This window comes from Trachypithecus francoisi, unplaced genomic scaffold, assembly GCF_009764315.1.
Source record: "Trachypithecus francoisi isolate TF-2019V2 unplaced genomic scaffold, Tfra_2.0 Lachesis_group7, whole genome shotgun sequence".
NCBI classification, from domain to species: domain Eukaryota; kingdom Metazoa; phylum Chordata; class Mammalia; order Primates; family Cercopithecidae; genus Trachypithecus; species Trachypithecus francoisi.
Window position 1 is genome coordinate 26326533 of NW_022681472.1, and position 18544 is coordinate 26345076.

The window sequence follows — 18544 nt, forward strand, 5'->3', positions numbered from 1 at the left end:
ATAAGGTTGTTCTCAGTCATCGAGAAACCTGGCTCTCATTGTCATTAATTTGCCTAATCCTTTTTATGTAGCCAGTTACTGACCTTGTCAGGCTGTCCCTACTTCCTAACTCCAACATTACCTTTGCATTGGCTGCTATTTACTAGCTGCAACAGGGCTGCCCCTGCCACCTGGCTCCAACACCATCTTCAAGAGGCCAATATTACTGAGCTTTTGAGGCTACTTTTTCTCTCCAGCTCCAATATTATCCTCCTGCAAGCAACCATTACTGCCCTTCTGGGGTCTACCAGATGAATTTTGGACTGAAGAAGGAGGGAAGGAAGGAGAGAAGAAAAAAAAGAAGAATGGAGACTGAAGAAATAATGAAATAAAATAAAAAATATTTTTAACTATAATTAAGTCAGGATGCACATCCATGACTTGCTATTTATTCTTCAGTGATTTATTTTAAGTTTCATGTTACTAAGTTTCATGTTAAAATCTATCTTAAAAATCAGTGTTATTTCTTCTTTAAAAGACAAAAATACAGGCTTAATATACTATAAAAATAATAAAATGATTGCATGTAACCTGGATTTGATATATACAGACCATAATAAAGCTAATTAATGCAGCTTTCCACTATGAATATCTCAAAAGTAATTATAGCATGGGTATTAAATGAGTTGATTAATGTAAAGGTCTTAGAATAATGTCTGATAGTAAGCACTATTTTAATGGCAGCTATTATTATGTTATCATTATTTGTATTTGTAACTCTTCTTTTTTACAGAAATATTTGTCATTTGAGTTTTTATTGTCATACCTCACACTTCTTTAAAATTATCCTAGAGAGAGGGGCTTCAAGATGGCTGACTAGAGGAATACAACACTTCCCTCCTTCAAGAAGAACCTAAATAGTAAGTGGATAATCCCACTTCAAATAGATCATCTAAGAGAGAACACTGAAATTCAACAGAGAAGTGCCAGAAAACACCTAAGGCACAGAAGGAGAGGAAAGCAAGGCAGCCAGCTTGGCCAGGATTGGCTGGGAACCTGGAGAGGTTCCCTAATGGGGGGAAAGAATAAGTGAAAGACCACTAGTGGTTCACATTCCACTGTGGATTCCTGCAACCTTAGCCATGGGAGTAGCTTTTACAGGCCCTGGGAATGGCATAGTGACCTGCATGGAGACTGTGAATGGCATTGCTCCAGAGAGAGAGTTCATCCTGGGTCCCAAACACCTCCTGAGTACTAAGCAGATGCAGCATGGTGCCATTTTGAGAGCTCAGCTCCCACCAGACTGCATCCTGCCCTGGGACACAACAGCCCCTGCATCTCCACATCCCTGGAGGTACACTGATGTATTCCCGAGTTCACCTGGAGGACTGCGGAAGCATGATGCCAACTGGACCCAGTGGAATGTCAGGCTTCCCAGCACTCTAGTACAAACTTGTCTGTGCCCCACAGAATAGGCAGTGTAGCTCACCAAGGAGGATATTCCCAGGACAAAGAGAACTAAAACATGCTCTCTGTAGAGTCTGAGAACCACCTACCAGGGAAAGTTACCACAGAGAGCAACCTCAACCCCCACCCCCAGCAGCAGGACAAGCTATGCTGCCACCTGCAGTAGCTGCTGTTGCAGTTGAGGGAGAAAGTGCATGCCACTGACAGTGACCCCAGCCCTCTAGCATCAGGGCTGCCACCATGTACTTGCATATGCCATAAGGACTAGTTTCCCCTGCTGCTACTGCTGCCATTGATGCCACTACTGCCACCACTGAAGGCCAAAGCACCCTCCCTAATCCCAGAGCCTGAGAACTGCCTGTGTGTGGCTGCAGTCACTGGCAGCAACTCTGACCCCCAGCACCAGGGCCACAGCATGCTTGTACATGCCCTGAGGGCAGGCTTTCCCAGCCTACCATTGCTGCTGCAGTCGCCCAAACATTCTGCCAGGAGCTGGGCATCACCTTGCCCTGCCCACTGCAGCCTCACTTAAGTGCACCAGTGGAGGGCCTGGGGACAGGCCTGCTCACCCCTACTTCTCTCAACAGTGCTTGAACACACTACCTGGGGTCTTGGGGATTGCCCCATCCTGTTCACCACCACTGTCATCTATGTACTCCTCCCAGTGGACTGAGGATGGGCCCATCTAGCCTGCTGCTAATGCCATAGTTAGCAACCAGCTGCATGTGCCACGTGGAAGTTTGGGGACTGGCCTGCCTAGCCCATTGCAGCAACTGCTAACACTAATGCATGCCACTTCAAAGCCCAAGGGATGTCCCACCACTGCTACTGCCATCACCCATGCTCCACATGCTATCCTGGGGACCAAGGATCTGCCTACCTGCCCTGTGGCTACCGACTACTGACACCCAAGAAAGCTCTCCAGAGACACAATAATCAGCTCATTTGTGTCTGGTAATACTGGTGCCCATGTATGGTGACTGGGACCCAAGGACAGGCATGCCTGGCCCACTGCTACCACCACTGGGGCCCAAGGAGTGGCCCACCTGACATCCCCATTCCCAATAAAACCTTGCCACAGCCTCTATTAACAGCTGTAGCCCACGCTACTGAAGAAATCATAGACACCACTGACAGTGTTTACAGCTGAAGAAATCACATAGAGACTACACTACTGCATACACCCAGAGTCAAAGCTAAAGTGTCCTACCCAACCAACACTGCAGTTAAATCTTCAGGAAAAAGTCATCCCCTGTTAAAGTCAATGCAAAAAGCTGGAAGAAGTGACTATTACACAAGATGTACAGGTATCAATGAAAAGACATAAGAAACATGGAAAAGCCAAGGAAATACAACATCTCTAAAGGAACACAATAATTCTCCATGAAGAATTCCAACAAAAAAGAAATTTATAAAAATCTGGAAAAAGGATTCAAGTAATGTCTTAAGAAAGCTCAGTGAGATACAAGAGAACACAGATAATACAATGAAATCAGAAAAACAATTCAGGATATGAATGTAAAATTCACCAGAGATATAGATGTCATAAAAAAATAACCAAAGAGAAATCCTGGAACAGAAGAATTCAATGAATGAAACAAAAAAGTCATTCAAGAGCTTCAACAATAGACTAGAGCGAACAGAAACAAATTCAGAATGCAAAGATAGGTCTTTCCTTTGAAATAACCTAGTCAAACAAAAACAAAGAAAACAAAGAGAAAATAATAAAAAAAGCAAAGCCCATGTGACATATATGACATCCTAAAGGAACCAAATATTTGAATTTTGGATGTTTCAGAAAGTAAAGAGAGCAAAGGCATAGAAAATCTATTTAATGAAACAATATCTGGAAACCTCTCAAGTCTAGTAAAAGATTTAGACATACAATTACAAGAAGCTTACAGATCCCCAAGTAGATACAACCCAAAAAGGCTTTCTCCACAGCACATTATAGTCAAACTGTCAAAAGTTAAAGACAAAGAGATAATGCTAAAAACAGCAAGAGAAAAGCATCTAGTCACATAAAAGGGAGCCCCCATCAGGTGAGCAGTGGATTTCTGAGCAGAAATCTTACAGGCCAAGAGAGAATAAGATGATATATTTAAAGTGGTGAAAGAGAAAAACTGTCAGCCAAGAAAGAGTACCTTACCCACCAAAGTTATCCTTCATTAATGAAGGCTAAAGAAAGTCTTTTCTAGACAAGCAGAAACTGAGGGAATTTATCACCACTAGACTGAATCTACAAGAAATGCTTAAGGGAGTCTTACAATGGGATGTGAAAAGATGATATCTACCATCATAAAAGCACATGAAAATGTAAAACTCAAGGGTAGAGAAAACACAAATGAAGAAAAAGGACTCAAATATTACCATTAGACAAAAATCACCAAATCGTAATGGTAAACAACAAGAGAAAGAAAGGAACAAAGATATACAAAACAACCAGAAATCTACAAAATGATAGAAATAAGTCCTCATATATCAATAAACAACCTTGAATGTAAATAAATTTAATTTTCCAGTTAAAAGATATAGATTGGCTGAATAAATTAAAAAAACCCGTGACCTGACATTATGATGCCTACAGAAACTCACTTCACCTATAAAGACATATATGCACTAAAAGTAAAGAGATGGAAAAAGATGTTCCATACAAACAGAAACCAAAAGTAGCAGGAATGGCTATACTTATCACCAATAAAACAGAATTTAAATTAAAAATAGTGAAATGAGACAAAGGACATCAGAAAATAAATTCTAAATATATATGCACATAATACCAAGGCATCCAATATATAAAGCAAATATTATATTTAAAGAGAGAGATCAACTACAATAGTTATTGGGGACTGCAACACACCATTCTCAGCATTAGACAAATCATCTAGACAGAAAATAAAGAAACATTCATTGGATTTAAACTGTACTTTACTCTGATGGTAGTTTCTTTTGCTGTGCAAAAGCTCTTTAGTTTAATGAGATCCCATTTGTCAATTTTGGCTTTTGCTGCCGTTGCTTTTGGTGTTTTAGACATGAAGTCCTTGCCCATGCCTATGTCCTGAATGGTACTACCTAGATTTTCTTCTAGGGTTTTTATGGTATTAGGTCTAACATTTAAGTCTCTAATCCATCTTGAATTAATTTTCGTATAAGGGGTAAGGAAAGGATCCAGTTTCAGCTTTCTACTTGTGGCTAGCCAATTTTCCCAGCACCATTTATTAAATAGGGAATCCTTTCCCCATTTCTTGTTTTTGTCAGGTTTGTCAAAGATCAGATGGCTGTAGATGTGTGGTATTATTTCTGAGGACTCTGTTCTGTTCCACTGGTCTATTTCTCTGTTGTGGTACCAGTACCATGCTGTTTTGGTTACTGTAGCCTTGTAGTATAGTTTGAAGTCAGGTAGCGTGACGCCTCCAGCTTTGTCCTTTTGACCTAGGATTGTCTTGGCAATGCGGGCTCTTTTTTGGTTCCATATGAACTTTAAAGCAGTTTTTTCCAATTCTGTGAAGAAACTCATTGGTAGCTTGATGGGGATGGCATTGAATCTATAAATCACCTTGGGCAGTATGGCCATTTTCACGATATTGATTCTTCCTATCCATGAGCATGGTATGTTCTTCCATTTGTTTGTGTCCTCTTTGATTTCACTGAGCAGTGGTTTGTAGTTCTCCTTGAAGAGGTCCTTTACATCCCTTGTAAGCTGGATTCATCAGAGTGAACAGGCAACCTACAGAATGGGAGAAAATTTTTGCAACCTACTCATCTGACAAAGGGCTAATATCCAGAATCTACAAAGAACTCAAACAAATATACAAGAAAAAAACAAACAACCCCATCAAAAAGTGGGGAAAGGATATGAACAGACATTTCTCAAAAGAAGACATCCATACAGCCAACAGACACATGAAAAAATGCTCGTCATCACTCGCCATCAGAGAAATGCAAATCAAAACCACAATGAGATACCATCTCACACCAGTTAGAATGGCAATCATTAAGAAGTCAGGAAACAATAGATGTTGGAGAGGATGTGGAGAAATAGGAACACTTTTACACTGTTGGTGGGATTGTAAACTAGTTCAACCATTATGGAAAACAGTATGGCGATTCCTCAAGGATCTAGAACTAGATGTACCATATGACCCAGCCATCCCACTACTGGGTATATACCCAAAGGATTATAAATTACTCTACTACAAAGACACATGCATACGTATGTTTATTGCGGCACTATTCACAATAGCAAAGACTTGGAATCAACCCAAATGTCCATCTGTGACAGACTGGATTAAGAAAATGTGGCACATATACACCATGGAATACTATGCAGCCATCAAAAAGGATGAGTTTGCGTCCTTTGTAGGGACATGGATGCAGCTGGAAACCATCATTCTTAGCAAACTATCACAAGAAGAGAAAACCAAACACCGCATGTTCTCACTCATAGGTGGGAACTGAACAATGAGATCACTTGGACTTGGGAAGGGGAACATCACACACTGGGGCGTATCATGGGGAGGGGGGAGGAGGGAGGGATTGCACTGGGGAGTTATACATGATATAAACGTTATGCACATGTACCCTAGAACTTAAAGTATAATAAAAAATAAAAAATAAAAAATAAAAAAAATAAAAAAAAAGAAAAAAAAAAAAAAATAAACTGTACTTTACACCAAATGGACTGAACAGACATCTGTGGAACATTTCATCCAACAGTTGCAGAATACACATTCTTCTCATCAACACATAAAACATTCTCCAGGGTAGACCATATGTTAGGACACAAAAGAAGTCTCAAAAATCTTTTAAAAATTAAATGTATACCAAGTATCTTCTCAGGCCACAAAGGAATGAAACTAGAAATCAATAAAAAGAGGAACCTTGGGAACTGTATAAATACTTGGAAATTAAACAACATGCCCCTGAATGACCAGTAGGTCACTGAAGAAGTTAAGAAGGAAATTAAAAAATTTCTTAAAACAAATGAAAATGGAAACACAATTTGCCAAAACCTATGGGACACAGCAAAAGCAGTTCTATAAGGGAAGTTTATAGTAATGAATACCTACATAAAGAAAGTAAATATTTCATATAATGTATAACGTGCCCTGAAGAACTAGAAAAGCAAGAACAAACCAAACCCCAAGTAAGGAGAAGGAAAGAAAGAATGAAGATCAGAGTATAATTAAACAAAATAGAGACAAAAATACAAAGTATCAATGAAACAAAAAGTTGTTTTTTTTTTGAAAAGATAAAATTGAGAAATGTTTGGATAGTCTAACAAGAAAAAAGAAAAGACCCAAATAAACAAAGTCAGCAATGAAAAAGGAGCCATACAACTAATACCACAGAAATAAAGATCATCAGAGGTCATTATGTTCAACTATACATCAGAAATTAGAAAACCTAGAGGAAATGGATAAATTCCTGTACACAATCAACCATTCTTCAAACCATGAAGAAATAGAAAACCTCAATAATAGATAATAAGATTGAATCAGTAGTAAAAAGTCTTCCAACAAAGAAAAACCCAGGACTTGAAAGCTTCAATGCCAAAGTCTACCACACTTATAAAGAACTACTACCAATTATACTCAAACTATTGCAAAAAATAGAAAAGGAGGGAATTATTTCTAACTTATTCTGCAAGGCCAACACTACTGTGATACCAAAACTGGACAAGGACACAACAGAAAAGAAAATGACGGTCCAATATCATTGATGAAATTAGATGCAAAAATTCTCAACAAAATAGTAGCAAACCAAAATCAACAACACATTAAAAAGATCATTCGCCATGCTCAAGTGGGATTCATCCCAGGGATGCAAGGATGGTTCAACATATGCAAATCAGTAGATGTGATACATCACAGTAACAGGACCAGGAAGAAATTATATGATTAATTCAAAAGATAACACAACAATATTCAATAAAATTCAACATCCTTCTATGATAAAAAAATCTTGTCAAAATGAGTATAGAAGGAATGTACCTCAAAATATGATAGACAGATAGCTAGCATCATACTGAATGGGGAATAATTGAAGGTCTTTCCTTAAGGACTGGAACAAGACAAGAAGACACCACTTTCATTTAACATAATACTGAAAGTCCTGGTCAAAGAAATTATGCAAGAGAAAGAAATAAGTTGGAAACAAAGAAGTCAAATTAGCCTTGTTCATGGATGGCATAATTTTATATATTGAAAGCCTAAAGACACTACTGAAAAACTGTTGGAAGTAATAAATACAATAAAGTTACAAAATACTAGAAGCTGGTTTTTTGAAAGTATCAACAAAATTGATAGGCCACTAGTAAGATTAATAAAGAAGAAAAGAGAGAAGAATCAAACAGACACAATAAAAAATGATAATGGGGATATCACCACTAATCCCACAGAAACACAAACTACCATCAGAGAATACTATAAACACCTCTGTGCAAATAGGCTAGAAAATCTAGAAGAAATGGATAAATTCCTGGACACATACACCCTCCCAAGACAAAACCAGGAAGAAGTCAAATCCCTGAATAGACCAATAACAAGTTCTGAAATTGAAGCAGTAATTAATAGCCTACCAACCAAAAAAAACCCAGGACCAGATGGATTCACGGCCGAATTCTACCAGAGGTACAAAGAGGAGCTGGTACCATTCCTTCTGAAACTATTCCAAGCAATAGAAAAAGAGGGACTCTTCCCTAACTCTTTTTATGAGGCCGCATCATCCCGATACCAAAACCTGGCAGAGACACAACAAAAAAAGAAAATTTCCAGGCCGGGCATGGTGGCTCATGCCTGTAATTCCAGCACTTTGGGAGGCCGAGGTGGGCAGATCACTAGGTCAGGAGATTGAGACCATCCTGGCTAACACGGTGAAACCCTGTCTCTACTAAAAATACAAAAAATTAGCCGGGTGTGGTGGTGAGCGCCTGTAATCCCAGCTACTCCGGAGGCTGAGGCAGGAGAATGGCATGAACCTAGGAAGCGGAGCTTGCAGTGAGCTGAGATCGTGCCACTGCACTCCAGACAGAGTGAGACTTTGTCTAAAAAAAAAAAAAGAAAGAAAATTTCAGGCCAATCTCCCTGATGAACACTGAAATACTGGCAAACCAGTTTTTCATCCTCAATGAAATACTGGCAAACCAAATCCAGCAGGACATCAAAGAGCTCATCCACCACAATCAAGTTGGTTTCATCCCTGGGATGCAAGGTTGTTTCAACATTCGCAAATCAATAAATGCAATCCATCACATAAACAGAACCAATGACAAAAACCACATGATTATCTCAATAGATGCAGAGAAGTCTTTCAATAAAATTCTATACCCCTACATGCTAAAACACTCAGTAAACAAGGTATTGATGGAACATGTCTCAAAATAATAAGAGGTGTTTATGACAAACCCATAGCCAATATCATACTGAATGGGCAAAAACTAGAAGCATTTCCTTTGAAAGCCAGCACAAGACAAAGATGCCCTCTCTCACCACTCCTATTCAACATAGTATTGGAAGTTCTGGCCAGGGAAATCAGGCAAGAAAAGAAATAAAGTGTATTCAAATAGGAAGAGAGGAAGTCAAGTTATCTCTGTTTGCAGAAGAACTAATTGTATGTTTAGAAAACCCCATCATCTCAGCCCAAAATCTCCTTGAGCTGATAAGCAACTTCAGCAAAGTCTCAGGATACAAAATCAATGTGCAAAAATCACAAGCATTCCTATACACCAACAATAGACAAACAGGGAGGCAAATCATGAGTGAACTCCCATTCACAATTGCTACAAAGAGAATAAAATACTTAGGAATACAACTTACAAGGGATGTGAAGGACCTATTCAAGAAGAATAACAAACCACTGGTCAAGGAAATAGGAGAGGACACAAACAAATGGAAAAATATTCCATACTCATGGATAGGAAGAATTGATATCATGAAAATGACCATACTTCCCAAAGTAATTTATAGATTCAATGCTGTTCCCATAAAGCTACCATTGACTTTCTTCACAGAATTAGAAAAAACTACTTTAAATTTCATATGGAACCGAAAAGGAACCCGTATAGCTAAGACAATTTTAAGCAAAAAACAAAACTGGAGACATAACACTTCCTGACTTCAAACTATACTACAAGGCTACAGTAACCAAAACAGCATGGTATTGGAACCAAAACAGATGTATAGACCAATGGAACAGAACAGAGGCCTTAGAAATAACACCACACCATCTACAACCATCTGATCTTCAACAAGCCTGACAAAAATAAACAATGGGGAAAGGATTCCCTATTTAATAAATGGTGCTGGGAAAACTGGCTAGCTCTGTGCAGAAAGCTGAAACTGGATCCTTTCCTTACACCTTATACAAAAATTAACTGAAGATGGATTAAAGATTTAAACATAAGACCTAAAACCATAAACACCCTAGAAGAAAACGTAGGCTATACCATTCAGGGCATAGGCATGGGCAAGGACGTCATGACTAAAACACCAAAAGCAATTGCAACAAAAGCCAAAATTGGCAAATGGGATAATTAAACTAAAGAGCTTCTGCACAGCAAAAGAAACTATCATCAAAGTGAGCAGGCAGCCTACAGAATGGGAGAAAATTTTTGCAATCTCTCCATGTGACAAAGGTCTAATATCCAGAATCTACAAGGAACTTAAACAGATTTACAAGAAAAAAACAATCCCATCAAAAAGTGGGTGAAGGATATGAACAGATACTTTTCAAAGAAGACATTTAAGTGGCCAACAAACATATGAGAAGAAGCTCAACATCACTCATCATAAGAGAAATGCAAATAAAAACCACAATGAGATACAATCTCATGCCACTTAGAATAGTGATCATTAAAAAGTCAGGAAACAACAGCTGCTGGAAAGGATGTGGAGAAAAGAACACTTTTACACTGTTGGTAGGAGTGTAAATTACTTCAATCCTTTTGGAAGAGAGTATGGCGATTCCTCAAGGATCTAGAACTAGAAATACCTTTGGATATATACCCAGCAATCCCATTACTGGATTATAAATCAAGTTTATAGGATTTTAAATCCTTCTCCTCTATAAAGGTTTATAAAGAATTATAAATCATTCTACTATAAAGATACATGCACATGTGTGTTTATTGCAACACTATTCACAATAGCAAAGACTTGGAACCAACCCAAATGCCCATAAATGATAGACTGGATAAAGAAAATGTGGCATATATACATCATGGAATACTATGCAGCCATGAAAAGAACGAGTTCATGTTTTTTGCAGGGACATGGATGAAGCTGGAAATCATCATTCTCAACAAACTAACACAGGAACAGAAAACCAAACACTGCTAGTTCTCACTCATAAGTGGGAGTTGAACAATGAGAATATATGGGCACAGGCAGGGGAACATCACACTCTGGGGCCCATCGGCAGTTTGGGGGCAGGAAAGGGAGGGATAGCAGTAGGAGAAATTCCTAGTGTAGATGATGAGTTGATGGGTGCAGCAAACCACCACGGCACATGTATGCCTATTTAACAAACCTGCACGTTCTGCACATATATCCCAGAACTTAAGTATAATATAAAAAAAAAAAAAAGAAAAAAAATGTGCTACATATACACAGTGGAATACTATTCAGCCATAAAAAAGAATGACATGCTATAATAATTTGCAACAACATGGATGGAAGGATAGGTCATTATGCTAAGTGAAATAAGCAGGCACAGAACGACAAACCTGTCGTGTTCTCACTTTTTTGTGGGATCTAAAAATCAAAATGACTGAACTCATCAAGATAGAGAATAGTAGAATGGTTCCCAGAGTCTGAGGATGTGAAGAAAGGGGAACCCTCATACGCTATTGGTGGGAATGTAAATTAGTATATCCATAAGAACAGTATGGAGATTCCTCAAAAAACTAAAAATAGATCCAGCAGTCCCACTACTGGGCATTTATTTAAAGGAAAGAAAATCATTATATTGAAAAGATACTGCGTTTCTATATTTATTGCAGTACTATTCGGAATAGCTGAGATACAGAATCAACCTGTTTATCAACTGATGAATGGATAAAGTATCACAACAGAATACTAGTCGGTCATAACAAAGAGTGGAATCCTGTCATTTGCAGCAACATGGATTGAACTGGAGGTCATTACAATAAGTGAAATAAGCCAGACACACAAAGAAAAATATCACATGTTCTCGATCACATTTAGGAGCTAAACATGATGTCGTGGAGGTAGATAGTAGAATGATAGTTATCAGAGACTAGGAAGGGTGTGTGTGTTGTGGGGAGTGAAGAGAGGTTGCTTAATGGGTGCAAATGTATGGTTAAATGGAAGGAATAAATGCCAATGTTAAATACCAGAGTAGGGTCACTATTGTTGACAACAATGTGTCGTGTATTTCAAAATAGCTAGAAGAGACGACTTGAAATGTTCCGAACCCATAGAAATGATAAATATTCAAGGTGATGGATACCCTAAGTACCCTGACTTGATCATTACACATTCTGTACATGCAACAAAATATCACATGCACTTCATAAAAATGCACAAATATTATATATCGATAACAAAATTACCCTTACAAACCCCTATCATCTGAATGTTGGTGTCCTCTCAGAATTCATTTGTTGAAATCCTAATCCCAGTGTGATGGTATTTGGAGGCGGGACCTTTGGGAGGTAATTAGCTGATGAAGATGGAGCCCTCTTGAATGGAAGTAGTACCCTTATAAGAAGGCAGTGAGCTAGCTAGCTCTCTTTCTGCCATGTGAAGATACAACGAGAAGTTGGCAGTCTGCAACCCAGAGCACAGCCCTCACCAAAACCTGACCAACCATGATGGCAACCTTATCTCAGACTTCCAACCCTCTCCAGAACTATGAGAAATACATTCTTTTTCTTTATAAGTCACCGAGGTTATGATGCTTTGTTATAGCAGCTGACATAAGACAAAAATCTCTTCTAAACTTAATTTATAATATTTACTTTTCTATATAAATTTTTGATTCAGATTTCTTCCTTCTCCTTTTCTTCCTGTTCCTCCTCCTCTGGCATAGGCATTCTCTTGGCAATTAGTTACTTAACCTAGCCTCCCGATCCCCACCTCTACCCCTATAACTCTGCTCTATTTTCACCCTTCTGCTTGTTCATAAATGTCAGTGTTACCCAGTTTCTGGGGATAAGACATCCCCCTGTCTGGGGAGTTCAGCTCAGCAGACTAGGGCAATGAGCTCTGGACTTGGCTGTGTGACCTGTACCAACTACTCTGAGCTTCAGGTTTCTTCGACTGTAAAATGGACCTAAGTGCGTTACCTCTTAGGATTATTGTGTGATTTTAAATGAGACAATTTGATGAAGTACTAAACACAGCACTAAAAAATGATAGCTATTGTTATGCTTATTATTACAAAATAGAGGGATTTTTGTCTTTTATATTATCTTTCTTCTCTTTCCTTGAATGTCTTTTTTCCACATCTTAAATGTTCGCCCTAATGCTGAGAAAAATGGACACATGCAGCTTCTAACAGTTGTCTGTTAGTAGTGTCTGTAAAACAAACTAAATTTTTGGATGTTTTAGAGTGACATGATGAATTTGGGATTGTGGAATCAAAGACAGGCAACTCTTGAGAGTTTTTTAGGAACGTAGAATCTGGAGACAGACTGCCTGAGTTTGGATCCTGGGTTTCCTCCACTCAGTAGTTGTGTGACCTTGGGAAAATTGCTTACCCTCTCTGTGCATCAGTTTCCTCATATGTAAAATGGAGATGATAATAAAATCCTTATTTCATAAAGTTGTTGTGGGCTGGACATGGTGGCTCACGCTTGTAATCCTAGCACTTTGGGAGGCTGAGGCAGGAGGATAGCTTCAAGCCAGGAAGTTCAGATCAGCCTAGGCAACAAAGCTAGATCTTGTCTCTACCAAAGAAAAAAAAAAAGAAAAAAAAAAATTAGCCCAGTGTAGTAGTGTGCACCTGTAGTCAGTCCCAGCTACTAGGGAGGCTGAGGCAGGAGGATGGCTTGAACCCAGGAGTTCACAGCTGTAGTGAGCTATGACTGTGTCACTGCACTCTGGCCTGGGCAACAGAGTAAGACCGTGAACCTAAAAAAATAAAAATAAAGTAAAATAAAGCTGTTGTGAGAATTCAATAAGTTAATGTATGTAAAAATACTTAGATTGATGCCTGGCACTTCATAAGCACTGTATACATATTAGCTGTTCAACTATTGATCTGTAATGGCCTTTCCACAAGCAAAGGAGATCTTTCTGTCACCACAACCAAATTGTTATTGTTTTTTGTGGCTTAAATGTTTTTTTCTTTATATGTAGGAAGTCAAATTTTTGTAGTGTGTGCTTGCTTTATATATAGGTAAATAAATACATGTAGTTTTGTTTGTTAATTTATCTATTTTACTGAAATACTATGTTGATTGTTTGTGGTGTGGAAGGGAGCTTTTTCCTTTAGCCTTTTTCCATATGAACAAGTGAGACGGAGTGAGGCCAAAGCACATCACCACTGTGATTCACTGAGGATGTCTGGATTGCTGAGAAGCAGTCATGGATGCCTCCCCTTGTCTCCACATGACTCAGATGTGGAAAGAGCCCTGGAGAACAAAGTCAACTGAATATTTTAGATGAGTACATTAAAAAATTTTTTGTTTTTATTTTTTGTATTTTCTCTTTTATAAAGCATACTGAATGTGAGAGGATCAGTCCCATTTTGTGTGTGGCATAAAACCCCACAGTCTCTTTTAAGTCGCTGGTGTCTTTTCGCTCCTAGCTTATTAGAGCAACTAAGGTTAGTGTTTTCCATTTTAGACTCCAAGTCACTGGCAAAAGAGGTGTCTTTTTGGTATAAAACTTATTTTTTGGAAAAGTTTTTGTTGTTGTTGTTGTTTGTTTTACAATTGGGCCAGTACAGATTAGGCTGTGAATATAATTGTTCTTTAAAACACAGATTATACTTAACATTTGTTCATATTTTTCTTAGAGTCAGTATGGTTTAATAAAAAGAACTTTAAATCATTAAACAAATATATATTACATCTAATATATATTTATATTTATATATTATATCTAATAAATGCTATCCAACTGTGCTGGGTAAAGAGTAAATATGTGTCTGTATGTGCATTGCCTCCTCCATCCTTCATGTAAAGATATTTATATAACTTACATCTGATGGGGAGCCAGGTATTAATCTAAGAATCATGTAAATATAAAAGTAATTATGATTGGGGAAAGAGCATGGTACTGAGACAAAGTATATTAGGAGAGAATTCTGTGAACTCAGACAGGCCAAGGAAGGCTTCTTAGGAGGCAGTGGCACTTGAGCTGAGATCTGGAGGACAAGCAGGAGATAAGGAGAATATTCTGAACAGAGGCCTAGTGTAGGCAAAGGTCCTGCGGCAGGAGGGAGCTTGGGTTGTTTGAAGAGTAGAAAGGAAGTTAGTGTTGTCAGCATGCAGAAGCAAGGAGGAGTTTGGTAAAAAGATGATGAAACTGTTGAGCGAGGTAGAAGCCAGAGAGACTAGAGCCTTGAGGGCCATGTTAAGCACTTGTTTGTTGGAAAAAGACCTGTCAGATGTTGAGAGAATCTCAGGCCGTGGCTTCTGGTGTGTGAGAAGGAGAAGGAGAAGAAGAAATGCCGTAACATGGCTAATAATTAAGGCTATAAGTTAATACTCTTGATACATAAAAGAAGAATTCATATAGGTATGCTATTCACAAGACAATTACAGAATTTACAAAAAAATCTGTTTAAAGGGTACTACAGGTGGTATGGATGGTAGTAGGACACTAATTTAAAGTTGTATGATGAGCATCTTCTCTCAATCCTCCTCACTGTGTCTTTGTGACTATGTATAGGTAATTCCTTGTTTGAACGTAGGGTGAAACTTCAAATTTGTGATCTTTCATGGGTGTGAAGCTTAGGCCACATGACTTTCTTTGTGCATCATTGATAGCTTCTAAATGCAAAATGATTGAAATGTTTCAGAAAGAGAAAGTGAGGTGGTCAGATATATGTATTGAAAAAAAATCACTTTCAATGTAAATTGATTTTACAGGGGCCTGTGAGAATTTGGAGAGATCAGTTAGGACACTATCTCAGTAGTCCTGACAGAAGATGACAGAAGAATGTACCAGGGTGACAGCAGCAGAGGTAGAGAGAAACAAATGGATTGTTTTAATCTTTTTTTAAGGAGAAATATAGAGAACAACCATAATTTTGGACTTTACAGAATGATGCCCTCATACTGGTGCTAGAATTTGGTAGCTTGGCTGAAAGGTAAACAAAAATTACTATACCAATATAGTAATTCTTTTTTCCACATAATGATGCCTTTTCATGTTCTCATATGTGGCTATATTTTTAACTTTTTATTTGCCAAACAGTTATTTGCATATATAAATAGTCACTTGGGCATGCAAATCACATAATTTGCACATGTTAATACTTAACACTTTAGCTTTGTTTTTAATGCAGAAATTGAACAGGATTTGCCAACAAACATTTATTGAGCACTGGTTATGTGCCAGGTAATAAAGGATTTTCATTCATAATCTCTACATTTGTGCTTTTCCCACTTAAAATCTTACAACTTGTATAATAATTTTGAAAAAAATTAAACAATTTCAACTTTGTTTCAAATAGCTTGGAGTTTAAAAGGAAAAAGGAAAAAGAAGGTGTGCTCTTTAGTTCTTCAATATTGGGAGGCAAATTTCTTGAGTGTTTTAAGAATTTACCCTTTTCACCCTGTCTTTCCCACCATGTACCCAGAATAATTGATGATCCATGTATGATTCTATGAGCGTTGCATTATAAAAAGCAGAAAACAATGGACAAAGATAATGAAATCTCACATTTTGCCCTACCTACCTTTTTCTTTCAAACTAACCTAGGTAAATAAAACTTCACATAAAAGCCTTTGAAATTTCATCATGGGTTTTTTGAAAAAGGTGAAAATTGATCTAGAAGCATTTGACCTATAACTTGGCGGCTACTGAAAGTCTAGCCTCATAATTCAGTGGTTCAGTGACAGCTTTGCCTATAAACCCAAGTCTTCATTTCACTGACATTTTCAGGTTTAGTCTCCTTGAAAATGCTAACAAAAGTGAAGCATATCATCTCTCTGCCTGGGATAGGAATGGTGATGTTTATGGAACCGTTTGCTGTCTCAGGGGTAATCTCCCGGATAATTTGGATTAACCTTATCGGTTCTCTAGATACTGCATTACCCAGGGTGGATGATCTCCAGAATAACCTTTTCAGATCTTAAAGTTTTAACCCCAGCACCATGTTTTACCAAAAACCTTTCAACTATCCAACCAGGTTTACTTCAAGTCTTTTGAAAGGTGCCTTCATCCAGGCAAGAAAGCATAATATCTTCTGTGAATAATTCTAATTAGAAAGTGGGGCATCCTGACATCTCTTTTTGTTTACTTTTTTCACAAGACAGTTGTTATATATCAGAATGCCCCTCTCCCCACATTTGGTCAAGTTTTGAAATTTATTACCCAGAAAAGGGGGATGGAATGCTTTTGTTAGTTTATTTGCTAGTAAAGAGTTTACTTAAATGAGTGGAGAATTTTCCCTAAGGAAGAATTTATCTTTTAGACTGGCAACAGAAAGAATCTTTCATTTATATTTTTATTGATCAAAAATCCTTCTGGCTTTTTTTTTTTTAACGGAAGAGGAAAAGTCAAACACTTCCTGAAGCTTAGATGAACCCTAAAATTCTGTCCCACTAAAGACTTCCACATCCTGATAATGTTTGCTCTTTTAAAATCTAATTTAATGCTAAGAAATAACTATGTTAATAATGTAAGGCCAGAGATTATAGTTTTGGTGCAAGGTTCTGAGTCTCACTTTCTCAAAACAAAAAAGTAGAAAAACAAAATAATTTTGCAATTGTATTTTTTTAATTTTTAATTTTTTTTAAGTTTTGTTTTCTGCAATTGTAATTATAATGGTGTAAGTTGATGAGTCCACGTGATTCTTTGTAGATTTTCTGGAGAATCTTTATTCAGTTAGAATCAGTTCAAAGTGATGGAACAGAGCAGAGGTGGCTGATAGGACTAATGCCATATCTGTTATGGCTGGAGTTCTTTCATGGTCTTAGTCAAAAGGGATAATGGAAGAAAAAGTTACTTTGCATTCATCATATTAAAACCTGACTTGTGCTTCTGAAAGTGTGGTGTTCAGAACACTTTAACCAATCTGCTTTAGTTTGCTTCTGAAAATAGAGTCTGAAAGTGAGTGAGTTATGGAGTGTGAGAAAATGTTGATTGCAGTTGAAGCCCTATAGAGTTAGTAATGCTAATTTAGAGCACTTTTTTACATGTAGGGTGAAGGAAAGTATTGAGGTTGTCTGTTCTCAAAATTTAAGATCCTGCTGCTAGTTGACTCTATAATATACCTTGAGCTGGTCACAGTAAAAGATCCAACAATTTTACTTTAGAAGAAATGACTAAAGCACCCTTCATAATAATAATAGTTTCTATTTCCTGATAATTTCCTTTGTGTAGGATGCTTTGCATGTATTAATATATAGTTTCATTAATTCTCACAATGTGATCATCTTCATTTTACAGAGGTGAAAACTGAGACTCAAAAGATCTAGGCATGTGCCTAAATTCCCCAGTCTGGGTTGAAATCCCACAGTGAAGCTGCAATTGGAACCCAATCTGTCTCTGAAGTTTGTGCTCTCTTCTTGCCTATGAAATACTTAGTTACTCCCTGTTGAATCCTTTTGAAAATAAAATCAGAGAGATTAATGGGAAAAGCCAGAATATGGAGATACGGAAAGGAAGTGATTGTGAGGGCAGTGACATTTTCATTCAATTACGTATTTGGATTATAATATGTACAGTGGGGCCAGGCAATTAGAGAATGAGCCAGTTAGCTGTCTAGAGGCATTTCTGCTGGGTTTGAGAGCACAGTCTATTAGGAAGATTAGTTTAAAGATTGGTAGGAGTATTTCTTTTCCTCAGACCAATGAACTAATGGATTTTTTTTTTTTTTTAATTTTAGTTTTAGACAGAGTCTAGCGCCACCATGCTTGGCTAATTTTTTTGTATTTTTAGTGGAAACTGGGTTTCAC